Raw genomic sequence first — 15,261 nt, forward strand, 5'->3', positions numbered from 1 at the left:
CATATTGCTGCCAAGTTTCTATCCCTCACATATGTAAGTATATCTCTGTGTAATTGCACATTCCAGGTAATTTGCCTCCCCCGTACCCCGCACGTTTGATCCTTCTCCACTATGTGCGACATTACTCCTGCAAGTCTATTTGCAAATATCCTACTCAAGATCTTATAATCCACACATAACATGGTTAACGGTCTATAGTTATCAAGTTGATGTGGGTTGCCTTTCTTAAATAATACGGAAACCACACCCATCTTCATACTCTCTGTCATCGCCTCTCCCTCCATGATTTCCTTAAAAACTCCCACCAAATGTATCCCCACCACCCCCCAAAGGGTTTCGTAAAATTCCTTTGTTAAACCATCTATTCCCGGCACTTTATTTGCCTTCATTCCTTTTATTACTTTATATGCCTCCTCTATTGTCACTTCCCCCTCTAGCCTTTCCCTTTCTTCTCCCGTTAGTCTCTTCTTTATTTTCTTCAAGAAGAAATCCCCTTTCCCTCCCTCTAGATTTTCTTTGCTGAACAGCTCCTCATAATATTCCTTCGCCACCTTTAACATATCTTCTCTCCCTTCCGTCATTTTCCCATCCTTCTCCAATTTTGTTATGACTCCCCTTTTTTCCCTACTTTTCATCTTTTTGAAGAAAAAAGCGGAACATTTCTCGTTCTCCTCATACTCCTCCTGTTTTAATTTATATGTTTCAGCCCTTGCCTTCCTCTCAAGTAATTCTTCCTGTTTCGATCTTAAAATTTCTATTTTCTCGTCCTTATTTTTATTTTTTTCTTTTGTTTGTAGTGCGTAAGTATATTCTATTTCTTTTTGCAGCGTGCGGAATTCCTCATTCCTAGCTCTTGACCTTTCCGTACAGTAATCCACTGTGAACTTTTTTATTTTATTTTTTACATCCTCCCACCAATCCACTTTATTCATGTATAACTTCTCCGTCTCTGCCCATAAGGGGAAGAGCTCTGCAAATTTTTTCTTATATTCTTTTTCCATAAGTACTTCATTATTCAGTTTCCAGTAACCTTTTCCATAATCTGTTCCTTTTATCTCCACTTCCACCTCTACCATTTGATGATCCGTGAACAGTGCCGGTATTAGTTTTCCTTGCTTTATTTTGCACTTTTTGTCTACCAATATATAATCTAATCTACTTTCCACCCCTCTTGTATTCTTCCATGTGTGCCCCACTTGTTTCCCCTGTAGTGTAGCCATTGCATCTATCAAACCATATTTTTTTATGAAAGTCTTGAAGGGGAGGGAGGATTTTTCCTTCTCCAAGGTGCAGTTGAAATCCCCTCCCACCAGAATTTTTTTTTTTGTCATAAAACAGGTATCCATTTTTAAGAGTAGTTCTCTTCTCAACTTTGGATCCACATGTGCGTACACGTTTATTATCCGGTTTTGCATTCCACTTTTTTCCACATCTACAACCATCACCCTTCCCTGTATTAACGTGTAACTTTCCTTTATCCTTATACTTTTGTTTCCACATAACACTCCGACCCCAGTCCCGTGTACCCCCCCTATACTCCAAGCCGATTCACCTCCTCTCCATTCCTCCGTAAAAAGGTCAATATCCCCCTCATCCTTTAGATGTACTTCTTGCAGTAGGCAAACATCAAAATTATAATGTAACAAAAATTCATAAACCATTTTCCTCTTTCGGGCGTTTTTAAGCCCCCTTACATTTAAAGTAATTATTCGGAATTTTCCCATATCTTAACAACAAAACCAAATCATTACCAAACAAAAACATGGGAATACGTTTATAATTAAAGTCCGGAGGAAAAAATTAAATAACTGCATTAAGTAACCTAAAAAATCTTCTTTTATTCCGAAATCCCCATTTTTAACTCTCCATATTAACTTGCGCCAGCAAGTTTTTTATAAAGGAATCTTCCGACTTTTCTTCACTTTCGGCCTCTTCCCCCGTATCCCCATCACTAGTTAAGTCACTTAAAGGCGTGTGCATACATTCAGTCTGTGTACCTCTCAGAACATGTCCCTCCACATTTTCCACCTCCTCGGTCCGTTCCTCTCTGTCCTCTCTACTTTTCATTTTAGTCTCTTCTGAAGAAGCGCCCGAGCTCACCTTTCTCCGCCTCTTAGCTGATTTTCTCCGAGGCTTCGCTACTACTTCCCACACCTGTCCGTCCTCCCCTTGTTTCTCTCTCTCGGCATTCAGTTCACGTGGATTTCCTCCCTCCTCCTTTCTCTGCTCTGCTCCACCTTCCTTGCTCCCATCTCTCTCCTCATTAGTCTGATCTTCGGCAGCCGTTGGCGCCTCCTGTGCTCTCCTTTCAGTATCAGTTTCTGTGTCCGTTTTTCTATGATATCCGTCTTTAGTTCCAGATTTTGCCGCTTCAGAATATGACCTTGGCCTAGTACAGTCTCTTGCCATGTGCGTCTCCGAATCACACAAGTGACATTTTCTAGGCTCCTTGCAGTCTTTTGTTATATGGCCTATCTTTCCGCAACTCCTGCACCTCATTTGTTCGCAACTGTCCGCATTGTGTCCGGTGCTACCACATTTTCTGCACGCTTGGGGCTGCCCGGCATACACTAGGAAGCCCCTATCCGCTCCAATAGAGAACACCGCGGGCGGGTGGCAATACCCGTCTTCGGTGGCCGTATCCACATTTAATTTGACTCGAAATTGTCTTTTTCCGGTCCATAGGCCTAAGCCATCCTTTATTTTCCGCACTCCTGGTAGTACTGTAACGTACCTTCCCAAGAAATACTTAATAGTCTCTTCAGAAACCCATGGGTTGTACATATGAACAGTTAGGATCCTATAATCATTTCTGTACATAGGGGTTACCATGTATTTTCTCAATTCTTCGTTTTCTTCTCCAATACACTTCCTTCTCACCTCCTCCGCGCATTCTCCCGTGCAAAAGGTTACATCGTAATGTTTACTTGCCGTGCTCTGCTGAAGGCAGTAGATTTCCTCAGGCTGTATCTTTAAAGCCTCGTATAGGATCCTCCGTCCAAAATTAATTCTGTCATGGATTTCCTCATCTTTCTCCATCAGCTCGAATCTCAAAGTATTTCTTGTACCTTGCATCCATGCATTCCTCTCATGGAAGTTGGCCGATGATGCCGCCATCCTGCATTGCTTCTCGCCTTATCACTGATAAGAACAGATACTACACTTGATCTTAGCCAAAAGGCCGAGAAGCGATACCCACATATCGCACGACAGAAACGACTCATTCTGCTTACTGCAACTCTAACTCATGGTTACAATGAAGAACACAGTCGCCTTCTAACAAATGGTAGAGGACAGGTCGATGTTTTACTGACGTTTTACCTCCGAAACATCACAATATAACTATGGTCGGCATGTTTCAGTTTTTAAACGGCGCCACATATATGACGACACTTTAGTTTCTGAAACGCCGGTCAGCGCATGCCGGTTAATGAGATTCAAAATCACGTGGTCGCCTGCAGTCCAATCAGCGGTCGTTGAGACGGAGCGTCTTCAATTCATTTTTATAACTTTCTTGGCGTTATAATTGTTTTCATAATATGATAATTACATACTGTTAAATTTTTAATGTTTCTCCTCCCGGTAACTGTATTCCTGTTATGTCTGGGCTTTCCCTAATTGCACAAGCCAACGGTTCTACATATAACATGTACAGTAAGACTAAGCGACCTTGGCACAGACCTCTCATTTGTCTTTCATCCCAGCTTTTTTGGGGGTGACTGGGTGGGGGGATATTGCTCACAGAAAATTCCTAAAAACTCCTATTGATCATTGTTGCTCCCATAGATACATTTCAGTTTACCAGTCATGAGGCTCCAAATTATACCAGGAGTGGGGTTTGAACCTACGAGAGGATGCGCTCATTGGAGCTTAAGTCCAACGCCTTAACCACTCGGCCACCCTGGTGCATATATATTGTGCATGCGTGTTCCTTTAGGAAACAGGAAGATTGGTAGGAGAAAGAAACGTATTAATCTTGTTTGTTAGGATCATAGCCATAAATGGAGGACTCTTATAAAGTCCATGGATTTTCATTCACACATATTACATGAGGTATCTACTCTTTACACACTAAGGATCCACACTACCAGGGCTACGGCACACAGCTGTTTTATAAATCATCAAAACCAATACTATCCTAAGATTTATTATATGCAAAAATGATCTGTTCCAAAATGTTTTCATGTAATCCTGAAAACAGAAAAACAATCTTCTGCACTATTAACCATCCACAAATGGAAACAACAGACAATACAGGTGATTTTAGCTAAAAAGCCAAGAAAAAATTGTGTGGTGTTTTTTTTTTTCAAACGATGTAATTTACAGCCACAGAGGACAGAAAGCTGCAGTATGTAGAGAAAGAGAAGAGTTAAACCTATAATCAACATGAGTCCTTGTAGATGGCAGCCTCCGGTTTTTAAAGACTTCTATTGGTCTCTAGTGGACAACAGAGGTAACTGCAGGATTCGAGCCAGAATAGTGTAACTGCAGTTCAAAACGACATATTTTTTTGATTTCCCATAGAAAGTGTGTGTCCAGCCACGTGTCAGTCCAAGTGGCAGGATTTAGTAATTCTGGTAATAGTTAAATGTAAGTCATTCACAAATATTAAGTCGCAACATTTCAGTCTGACTAACCTTGGAAGATTACACGAAGACAATGTCCAGATATGCAGACGCACGCATATATCTAGCGTATAAGAAATTTCTTTGCACAAACTGTTGAGTGAAATGACATTTGTTTTTCACAGCTTCAGGGGTTGCACCGTTCCTAGAAATACTGCAATACCAGGTCGATGCGTGGAGTGGACGGAGCAAGCCCCTATTCCATCTCCCTGCTCCAAAAATCAATTTAATATATGGTCCCCGGGTAGGGGACGTATCAGATATTAAACTGATAAGAACAGATTTTTTTTTTCTTCTTTTTTATTTTTACTTACAACACCATCTTACATTTCCATTTGCTCAACATTCCATTGAATTCTTTTCATATTTCACAAAAACATCTTTTACATCATTCATAATAATCCTTCCACCTGTCCTTAATCGTGTCTATTCCCCATCTTTGTAATTCATGCCGATATATCCCCTCAAATTCCCTCTCTATATCCTTTATTGTTCCCATCTCTTTCCATTCATACCCCCCCCTTATATACCCCTGTCTTGCCCTCCATATCTTAAGTTTTGTAATTGATAACAACATACACCGTATTTTATTTTCCTCCTTCTTTTTATCCTTAGGCCTAAGATAAGTTATTTCCTCATATGTCAAAGCCTCTAGTCCCTTATACCTCCTCTTCATTCCAGCCCATACCTTTTTTGCATATTTGCACCCCCCATAGGACGTGTTCAATCGTTTCTTCCTCTGTGCATTTATCCCTCGGACATTCTTTTAACTTCCCCAAATTATGTGCATACATCGTAGTCCTTACAGGTAATTTCCTATGTAGGTGCATCCAATTAAAATCTTTCAAAACATTCTTATAACTCTTATCCTGTGCGTATTCCCAAACTTCCGAACTCACTATCCCCTGGTTGTAGTTAGCATTCCTCGCCAGTTTTTTATACAGAAGTTTATGATTTTGTATTGTATCCACCTCCCTGCACTCTATATGTCTCTTTCCCCACTTAACCATCCTCTGAAAGTATTCTGGTCTTGTCTCTGCCTTCGGCCCCTGATTTTCCCACCCAATTAAAAACCGGTATGGAATAGCTAACCAGAACCATAACAATATCTGACATTTATGAATATATGGCTTCTTTAACAGCGTACACACATTTGCATAAAAAATCGTATCTAACTTTAACGGAATGTTCGGTACCCCTTTTCCCCCATCGGCAACCTCCTGATACATTTGTACTCTCTTTACGTACTCGTAACCTCCCCATATAAAATTAAATATTCCCCTCATTATTTGTGCTCTAAATACTTGTGGCATCGGGAACACATAGCCTAGATACAATAATTTCGGCACCACCTCACTCTTTATCACTAACACCTTCCCAGTAATTGTAAGCTTCCTCATTTTCCATAGTCGTAATTTCCTTTCCACCTCTGCCATCTTCCCCTTCCAGTTCCAAATAGCATCGCCCTCCTTATTCCCAAAAGAAATTCCTAGAATGTCCATAGGACCTTCACACAAAGTATAATCACAAATATTTTCCCTCCTACCTTCCCACGTCCCCAAGTACTTATATTTTGTCTTTTCCTTATTTATTTTTGATCCTGTAACTTCTTCATATATTTTTAATATTTCCACAACTTCTCTTAAACTGTCGTCGTCCGCTAAATATAGTATAGTATCATCCGCATATTGAGATATTTTCAAACATTCCCCCCCCCGGCATCATTATCCCCCTCACTCTTTTATTCTCCCGAATTGCACAAGCCAATGGTTCAACATATAATACATAGAGTACCACCGATAACGGGCACCCTTGTCTCAACCCCCTCGCTTGATGAACTTTTTCCGTGAGGAACCCGTTCAATTTGATTTTTGAATATATCTCTTTATAAAGGATCCTCACCCACCTTATAAATTGTTTTCCCAAGCCCATCTTAGTCATTACCTCCCACAACATTTCGTAATCTAGCCTATCAAATGCCTTTTGTTGGTCTAAACTTACACAGATTGCCGCCATTTTTCTATCCTTTACATATGCAAGTATGTCTCTATGTAATTGTATATTCCATGAAATTTGTCTCCCCTTCACCCCACACGTTTGATCACTTCCCACTATATCCGACATTACCCCTACCAATCTATTTGCAATTATCTTACTTAAAATCTTATAATCTACACATAACATAGTGAGAGGTCTATAATTATCAAGTAAATGAGGATTCCCTTTCTTAAATAATAACGAAATCACACCCGTCCTCATACTCTCCGCCATCTCTTCCCCCTCTAATATTTCTTTAAAGACCTCCAACAAATGTAACCCTATCACTCCCCAAAATACCTCATAAAATTCTTTCGTTAATCCATCTATTCCTGGTACCCTATTTACCTTCATTCCCTTTACCACCTTATATGCCTCTTCCATCGTTATTTCCCTTTCCAGAAACTCCCTATCTTCCTCTACTAATCTCCTCTTTAATGACCCCAAAAGAACATCTCTTTTTTCTGTCCCTACTTTTTCTTTTCTAAATAAATCCTCGTAATATTCTTTTACTACCCCCAACATGCTTTCCCTCCCTATAATCTCCTTCCCATCCTTTTCCAATTTCTCTATAACCCCCCTTTTATCCCTACTTTTCATCTTTTTAAAAAAATATGCGGAACACCTTTCATCTTCCTCATACTCTTTCTGTTTTAATTTATATGTTTCTGCTCTTGCCTTCCTCTCTAATAACTCTTCTTGCCTCACCTTTAAGTCTTCAATTTTCAAATCTACATTTTTTTCCTTCCCCTCCTTTTGTATAACATAAATATGTTCTATCTCTTTTTGTAACATATTAAATTCTTCTTTTCTACGTTTAGATCTATCTGTACAATATTCTATCGTAAATTTTTTTATCTTGCATTTTACATCCTCCCACCAATCCCCTTTTTTTCCATAAAGTTCTTTTACTTTCACCCATAAAGGGAAGATCTCTAAAAATTTATCCCTATAATCTTTTTCCTTTAACACCTCATTATTTAATTTCCAATATCCCTTCCCGTATTCCATCCCTTCTATCTCCAAATCCACCTCTACCGCCTGGTGATCCGTGAGTAGAACCGGAATCGTTTTTCCCCCTTTAATTTTACACTTTTTATCTATCAAAATATAGTCCAACCTACTCTGTACCCCCCTTGTATTCCTCCATGTATACCCTACTTTTTTCCCCAGAAGTCTGCCCATAACATCCGTTAACCCGTATTGTCTTATAAATGTCTTTAATGGGAGAGAAAATTTTTCTTTTTCTAAAGATACATTAAAATCCCCTCCCACTATAATATTTTTCCTTGTAATAAAACAAGTGTCCATCGACAAAAGGAGTTCTCTTCTTTGTTTTGGATCCACATGTGCATACACATTTATTATCCGGCTTTGGACCCCGTTTTTTTCTACATCTACCACCATCACTCTTCCCTGTATCACCGTATAACTTTCTTTTATTTTTATACTTTTATTTCCACACAACACTCCCACCCCTGTCCCATATACTCCTCCTATACTCCATGCCGATTCACCCCCCCTCCACTGCTCCGAAAAAATAACAACATCCTTCTCGTCCTTCAAATGTACCTCCTGTAATAAACATACATCAAAATTATAAAACAACAGAAATTCATATACCATTTGTCTTTTTCTGGCATTTTTTAACCCCCTTACATTTAACGTAATTATTCGGAACCTCACCATTTTGTAGTAAAAAAAAGGGGTATCTATACACCTAAGCAGAGGGCACTTAATAATTTTATAACAAAGAAACAAAAGAAAAAACAGATACCATCTCCTAGTTGTCTTTTTGATCTTCATATCCCCTGAAAAAAAGGAAAACTTTACAAAATTAGAGCCGAAAAAGAAAAAGAAAGAAAAACCTCTGTCGTCCATTTTCCCCTCCCTTATTAGTCCATGTTGACTTGCGCCAGCAAATTTTTTATAAATGAATCTTCCGATTTTTCTTCACTTTCTACTTCTTCTTCTTCAACGTCTCCATCACTCGTTAAATCACTCATTGGTGTGTGCATACATTCAGTCTGCGTCCCTCTCAACACATACGCTCCCATCTCCCCTCCCTCTTCCATCCGCTCTCCTTTACCTTCTTTCAAATTAGTCTCTCCTGGAGGGACTCCCGAGCTCACTTTCCTACGCCTTTTGGCCGACTTTCTTCGTGGCTTAGCTGCCACTTCCCATATTTGTCCTTCTTCGCACTGCTTCTCCCCATTTTTCTCCCCCATCTTATCGCCTTCTTCTTCTCCTTGTTCGGCCCCATCCTCTCCCCCCCCCCCCCCCCTTCTTCCTCATTAGTCTGATTCCTTTCTGCTGGTGGCGCCTCTTGTGCGCTTTCCCCAATATTTGTTCCTATATCCGTTTCTTCATACCGCTCTACCTCGGTCCCTGCTTTAGCTGCTTCCGAATATGATCTGGGCCTAGTGCAATCTCTTGCCATATGTGTATCTGAGCCACATAAGTGACACCTTCTAGGCTCTTTGCAGTCTCTTGTGATATGGCCATTTTTCCCGCAGCTCCTACACCTCACCTGCTCACAATTGTCTGCATTATGTCCCGTACTGCCGCATTTTCTGCATGCTTGTGGCTGTCCTGCATACACCAAAAAACCTCTGTCTGCTCCGATGGAAAACACTGCAGGCGGGTGGCAGTATCCATCTTCCGTTGTCATATCCATTTTAAGTTTTACCCGAAACTGTCTTTTTCCAGTCCATAGGCCTAGCCCGTCCTTTATTTTTCGTACCCCTGGGAGCACTGTAACGTACCGCCCCAGGAAGTACTTAATGGTCTCTTCTGTAACCCAGGGATTATACATGTGCACCGTTAAAATCCTATAATCGTTCCTGTATAACGGGGTTACCATATATTTTTTTAGTTCTTCATTTTCTTCTGTACCACATCTCTTTCTCACCTCCTCCGCGTACTCTCCCGTGCAAAAAGTCACGTCATAGTGCTTACTTGCCGTGCTTTGCTGGAGGCAGTAGATTTCCTCTGGTTGTACCTTCAATGCATCATAAAGAATCCTTCGTCCGAAATTAATTCTGTCATGGAAATCCTTTTCTTTATCCATTAGTTCGAATCTCAAGGTATTCCTCGTTCCATACGACCATGTATTCCTCTCCGAAAAATTGGCCGACGTCGCCGCCATCCTACATTGCTTCTCGCCTTGTAACTGATAAGAACAGATACTACACTTGATCTTAGCCAAAAGGCCGAGAAGCGATACCCACATATCGCACGACAGAAACGACTCATTCTGCTTACTGCAACTCTAACTCATGGTTACAATGAAGAACACAGTCGCCTTCTAACAAATGGTAGAGGACAGGTCGATGTTTTACTGACGTTTTACCTCCGAAACATCACAATATAACTATGGTCGGCATGTTTCAGTTTTTAAACGGCGCCACATATATGACGACACTTTAGTTTCTGAAACGCCGGTCAGCGCATGCCGGTTAATGAGATTCAAAATCACGTGGTCGCCTGCAGTCCAATCAGCGGTCGTTGAGACGGAGCGTCTTCAATTCATTTTTATAACTTTCTTGGCGTTATAATTGTTTTCATAATATGATAATTACATACTGTTAAATTTTTAATGTTTCTCCTCCCGGTAACTGTATTCCTGTTATGTCTGGGCTTTCCCTAATTGCACAAGCCAACGGTTCTACATATAACATGTACAGTAAGACTAAGCGACCTTGGCACAGACCTCTCATTTGTCTTTCATCCCAGCTTTTTTGGGGGTGACTGGGTGGGGGGATATTGCTCACAGAAAATTCCTAAAAACTCCTATTGATCATTGTTGCTCCCATAGATACATTTCAGTTTACCAGTCATGAGGCTCCAAATTATACCAGGAGTGGGGTTTGAACCTACGAGAGCATGCGCTCATTGGAGCTTAAGTCCAACGCCTTAACCACTCGGCCACCCTGGTGCATATATATTGTGCATGCGTGTTCCTTTAGGAAACAGGAAGATTGGTAGGAGAAAGAAACGTATTAATCTTGTTTGTTAGGATCATAGCCATAAATGGAGGACTCTTATAAAGTCCATGGATTTTCATTCACACATATTACATGAGGTATCTACTCTTTACACACTAAGGATCCACACTACCAGGGCTACGGCACACAGCTGTTTTATAAATCATCAAAACCAATACTATCCTAAGATTTATTATATGCAAAAATGATCTGTTCCAAAATGTTTTCATGTAATCCTGAAAACAGAAAAACAATCTTCTGCACTATTAACCATCCACAAATGGAAACAACAGACAATACAGGTGATTTTAGCTAAAAAGCCAAGAAAAAATTGTGTGGTGTTTTTTTTTTTCAAACGATGTAATTTACAGCCACAGAGGACAGAAAGCTGCAGTATGTAGAGAAAGAGAAGAGTTAAACCTATAATCAACATGAGTCCTTGTAGATGGCAGCCTCCGGTTTTTAAAGACTTCTATTGGTCTCTAGTGGACAACAGAGGTAACTGCAGGATTCGAGCCAGAATAGTGTAACTGCAGTTCAAAACGACATATTTTTTTGATTTCCCATAGAAAGTGTGTGTCCAGCCACGTGTCAGTCCAAGTGGCAGGATTTAGTAATTCTGGTAATAGTTAAATGTAAGTCATTCACAAATATTAAGTCGCAACATTTCAGTCTGACTAACCTTGGAAGATTACACGAAGACAATGTCCAGATATGCAGACGCACGCATATATCTAGCGTATAAGAAATTTCTTTGCACAAACTGTTGAGTGAAATGACATTTGTTTTTCACAGCTTCAGGGGTTGCACCGTTCCTAGAAATACTGCAATACCAGGTCGATGCGTGGAGTGGACGGAGCAAGCCCCTATTCCATCTCCCTGCTCCAAAAATCAATTTAATATATGGTCCCCGGGTAGGGGACGTATCAGATATTAAACTGATAAGAACAGATACTACACTTGATCTTAGCCAAAAGGCCGAGAAGCGATACCCACATATCGCACGACAGAAACGACTCATTCTGCTTACTGCAACTCTAACTCATGGTTACAATGAAGAACACAGTCGCCTTCTAACAAATGGTAGAGGACAGGTCGATGTTTTACTGACGTTTTACCTCCGAAACATCACAATATAACTATGGTCGGCATGTTTCAGTTTTTAAACGGCACCACATATATGACGACACTTTAGTTTCTGAAACGCCGGTCAGCGCATGCCGGTTAATGAGATTCAAAATCACGTGGTCGCCTGCAGTCCAATCAGCGGTCGTTGAGACGGAGCGTCTTCAATTCATTTTTATAACTTTCTTGGCGTTATAATTGTTTTCATAATATGATAATTACATACTGTTAAATTTTTAATGTTTCTCCTCCCGGTAACTGTATTCCTGTTATGTCTGGGCTTTCCCTAATTGCACAAGCCAACGGTTCTACATATAACATGTACAGTAAGACTAAGCGACCTTGGCACAGACCTCTTATTTGTCTTTCATCCCAGCTTTTTTGGGGGTGACTGGGTGGGGGGATATTGCTCACAGCAAATTCCTAAAAACTCCTATTGATCATTGTTGCTCCCATAGATACATTTCAGTTTACCAGTCATGAGGCTCCAAATTATACCAGGAGTGGGGTTTGAACCCACGAGAGCATGCGCTCATTGGAGCTTAAGTCCAACGCCTTAACCACTCGGCCACCCTGGTGGATATATGTTGTGCATGCGTGTTCCTTTAGGAAACAGGAAGATTGGTAGGAGAAAGAAACGTATTAATCTTGTTTGTTAGGATCATAGCCATAAATGGAGGACTCTTATAAAGTCCATGGATTTTCATTCACACATATTACATGAGGTATCTACTCTTTACACACTAAGGATCCACACTACCAGGGCTACGGCACACAGCTGTTTTATAAATCATCAAAACCAATACTATCCTAAGATTTATTATATGCAAAAATTATCTGTTCCAAAATGTTTTCATGTAATCCTGAAAACAGAAAAACAATCTTCTGCACTATTAACCATCCACAAATGGAAACAACAGACAATACAGGTGATTTTAGCTAAAAAGCCAAGAAAAAATTGTGTGGTGTTTTTTTTTTTTCAAACGATGTAATTTACAGCCACAGAGGACAGAAAGCTGCAGTATGTAGAGAAAGAGAAGAGTTAAACCTATAATCAACATGAGTCCTTGTAGATGGCAGCCTCCGGTTTTTAAAGACTTCTATTGGTCTCTAGTGGACAACAGAGGTAACTGCAGGATTGGAGCCAGAATAGTGTAACTGCAGTTCAAAACGACATATTTTTTTGATTTCCCATAGAAAGTGTGTGTCCAGCCACGTGTCAGTCCAAGTGGCAGGATTTAGTAATTCTGGTAATAGTTAAATGTAAGTCATTCACAAATATTAAGTCGCAACATTTCAGTCTGACTAACCTTGGAAGATTACACGAAGACAATGTCCAGATATGCAGACGCACGCATATATCTAGCGTATAAGAAATTTCTTTGCACAAACTGTTGAGTGAAATGACATTTGTTTTTCACAGCTTCAGGGGTTGCACCGTTCCTAGAAATACTGCAATACCAGGTCGATGCGTGGAGTGGACGGAGCAAGCCCCTATTCCATCTCCCTGCTCCAAAAATCAATTTAATATATGGTCCCCGGGTAGGGGACGTATCAGATATTAAACTGATAAGAACAGATACTACACTTGATCTTAGCCAAAAGGCCGAGAAGCGATACCCACATATCGCACGACAGAAACGACTCATTCTGCTTACTGCAACTCTAACTCATGGTTACAATGAAGAACACAGTCGCCTTCTAACAAATGGTAGAGGACAGGTCGATGTTTTACTGACGTTTTACCTCCGAAACATCACAATATAACTATGGTCGGCATGTTTCAGTTTTTAAACGGCGCCACATATATGACGACACTTTAGTTTCTGAAACGCCGGTCAGCGCATGCCGGTTAATGAGATTCAAAATCACGTGGTCGCCTGCAGTCCAATCAGCGGTCGTTGAGACGGAGCGTCTTCAATTCATTTTTATAACTTTCTTGGCGTTATAATTGTTTTCATAATATGATAATTACATACTGTTAAATTTTTAATGTTTCTCCTCCCGGTAACTGTATTCCTGTTATGTCTGGGCTTTCCCTAATTGCACAAGCCAACGGTTCTACATATAACATGTACAGTAAGACTAAGCGACCTTGGCACAGACCTCTCATTTGTCTTTCATCCCAGCTTTTTTGGGGGTGACTGGGTGGGGGGATATTGCTCACAGAAAATTCCTAAAAACTCCTATTGATCATTGTTGCTCCCATAGATACATTTCAGTTTACCAGTCATGAGGCTCCAAATTATACCAGGAGTGGGGTTTGAACCTACGAGAGCATGCGCTCATTGGAGCTTAAGTCCAACGCCTTAACCACTCGGCCACCCTGGTGCATATATATTGTGCATGCGTGTTCCTTTAGGAAACAGGAAGATTGGTAGGAGAAAGAAACGTATTAATCTTGTTTGTTAGGATCATAGCCATAAATGGAGGACTCTTATAAAGTCCATGGATTTTCATTCACACATATTACATGAGGTATCTACTCTTTACACACTAAGGATCCACACTACCAGGGCTACGGCACACAGCTGTTTTATAAATCATCAAAACCAATACTATCCTAAGATTTATTATATGCAAAAATGATCTGTTCCAAAATGTTTTCATGTAATCCTGAAAACAGAAAAACAATCTTCTGCACTATTAACCATCCACAAATGGAAACAACAGACAATACAGGTGATTTTAGCTAAAAAGCCAAGAAAAAATTGTGTGGTGTTTTTTTTTTTCAAACGATGTAATTTACAGCCACAGAGGACAGAAAGCTGCAGTATGTAGAGAAAGAGAAGAGTTAAACCTATAATCAACATGAGTCCTTGTAGATGGCAGCCTCCGGTTTTTAAAGACTTCTATTGGTCTCTAGTGGACAACAGAGGTAACTGCAGGATTGGAGCCAGAATAGTGTAACTGCAGTTCAAAACGACATATTTTTTTGATTTCCCATAGAAAGTGTGTGTCCAGCCACGTGTCAGTCCAAGTGGCAGGATTTAGTAATTCTGGTAATAGTTAAATGTAAGTCATTCACAAATATTAAGTCGCAACATTTCAGTCTGACTAACCTTGGAAGATTACACGAAGACAATGTCCAGATATGCAGACGCACGCATATATCTAGCGTATAAGAAATTTCTTTGCACAAACTGTTGAGTGAAATGACATTTGTTTTTCACAGCTTCAGGGGTTGCACCGTTCCTAGAAATACTGCAATACCAGGTCGATGCGTGGAGTGGACGGAGCAAGCCCCTATTCCATCTCCCTGCTCCAAAAATCAATTTAATATATGGTCCCCGGGTAGGGGACGTATCAGATATTAAACTGATAAGAACAGATACTACACTTGATCTTAGCCAAAAGGCCGAGAAGCGATACCCACATATCGCACGACAGAAACGACTCATTCTGCTTACTGCAACTCTAACTCATGGTTACAATGAAGAACACAGTCGCCTTCTAACAAATGGTAGAGGACAGGTCGATGTTTTACT

This window comes from Rhamphochromis sp. 'chilingali', assembly GCF_963969265.1.
Source record: "Rhamphochromis sp. 'chilingali' genome assembly, chromosome: 5".
NCBI lineage: Eukaryota > Metazoa > Chordata > Actinopteri > Cichliformes > Cichlidae > Rhamphochromis > Rhamphochromis sp. 'chilingali'.